Source organism: Cetorhinus maximus, chromosome 15 (assembly GCF_964194155.1).
Source record: "Cetorhinus maximus chromosome 15, sCetMax3.hap1.1, whole genome shotgun sequence".
NCBI lineage: Eukaryota > Metazoa > Chordata > Chondrichthyes > Lamniformes > Cetorhinidae > Cetorhinus > Cetorhinus maximus.
In genome coordinates this window covers 85,338,414-85,340,287 of record NC_135893.1, presented here as the reverse complement: position 1 = coordinate 85,340,287, position 1,874 = coordinate 85,338,414, and positions in this window count along the sequence as shown.

Genomic DNA, 1,874 nt, shown 5'->3' with positions numbered 1-1,874 from the left:
CTCCCACAACCACACACCGCTGGAATGTTCCGCCTTCCGACGCTTAGTCCGACCCCCATATCTCCCGTTAGAATGATGACACTCCCTGCGTCACATTGAAACAATGATGTTACTGCAAACGCAAAAATACTGGGGAGGATTCTTCTTTAAATAACGAATCGGATCTATTTAATCGTAGCAGAGAATCTCGGCTTCTCTTCCCCCTCCTCTCCCCTACCCCCCCCTACGTTGCTGCCCTTCCGCCACATCATCAGCTTTCACATCCAGTTCTTCACCTCAGCACCACATCGCCCCATTCCTCCATGTCGTTAAACAGTTTAAACTGTCAGACTGCTTATCCGACATCCAGTCCTGGATGGGCAGAAATTTCTGCCAATTAAATATTGGGAAGGCTGAAGCCATTGTTTTCAATCTCCGCTCCAAACGCTGTTCCCTGGCTACCAACTCCATCCCTCTCCCTGGCAACTGTTTGAGCCTAAGCCAGACTGTTCACAACCTTGGTGTCCTATTTGATCCAAAATGAGCTTTCAATGACATGTCCATGTCATCACTAAGACTGCCTATTTCCACTTCCATAATATCATCAACTTCACCCCACCTCAGCTCATTTGCTGTTGAAACCCTCATCCATGCCTTTGTTATCTCTACATTTGAATACTCCAAAGTACTCCTGTCTGGTCTCCTACATGCTTACCCTCTGTAAACCTGAGGTCAACCAAAAAGCTCTGCTGCTTGTGTCCTAACTCGCATCATGTTCCTTTCAACTATCACCCCTATGCTCACTGACCTACATTGGCTCCTGTTCAAGCAACATCTTAATTTTAAAATTCTCATCCTTGCTTTTGAATCCATCCATGACTTTGCCCCTCACTATCTCAGTAATCTCCTCCAGCTCCATAGCCCTCTGAGATACCTGCGCTCATCTTATTCTGGGCTCTTGAATATCCCTGATTTTAATCACTCCACCATTGGAAACTGTGCCATCAATTGCCTGGGCCCTAAGTTCTGGAATTATTTCCAACAAGCTCTCCATCTGTCTACCTCACTTTCCTCCTTTAAGACAATTCTTAAAATCTACCTCCTCGGCCAAGATTTTGGTAATCTCATCTAACATTTCCATATGTAGCTCAGTGATAAATTTTGTTTGGCTGAGTTTTCTGCCAATTCGGTGCATGTGCAGCTGTACTGTTAACTCTGTGACAACATTGGGAGTGGCAGAGTAGGCAGTGGCCAGGTTAAAGGAAAAAAAAAACAGCAATTATATCTTTGGTGAAGAATCTAGGATTTAGCTTTCAGTTCTAGCGCTGTGACCCGTTAACCCGAGCTTCTGCACAAATGCTGCAGGACCTGCTCGTTCTATCCAGAATTTTCAGTTTATAGTTTATTCTTTCTGTATTCTTTCCCTTTTCCCTTTTGCTTATTTTGGTGTTGGAAAATTACATCAGGCATCTGGAGAACTGAAACAGACTAATAAAAAACCTTCAGTATAAGGTGTGCAATGTTGTGAGGTGTTTTCCAAGCTGGACTTGCATTAGTCTATACTAAAGCTCATCTCTGTGGGAATGTCTGTGGGATATTCTGATTTCTTATCTGTATGACTCCAGTTCTCCACTCATTTCATAGATCATGCCACATCAATTTGCAATGGTATTTTATAATTTAAAAATAGCCCCTGTCACAACCCAAGTTTGGAAAGGCAAAACCCATTAATGGTTTTCTGCACGTGTGGACAAGTGTGCATGCCTAGATGGGTATTGGTGGCCATCTTTGCAGCCATCTTGGGTTGACAGGAAACACAGTGATTTGTTTTATATTCTCCTGCAAAGGCACACTCCAGTGCAGTACTGAAGGAGTTCTGCACAGTTGGAGATATT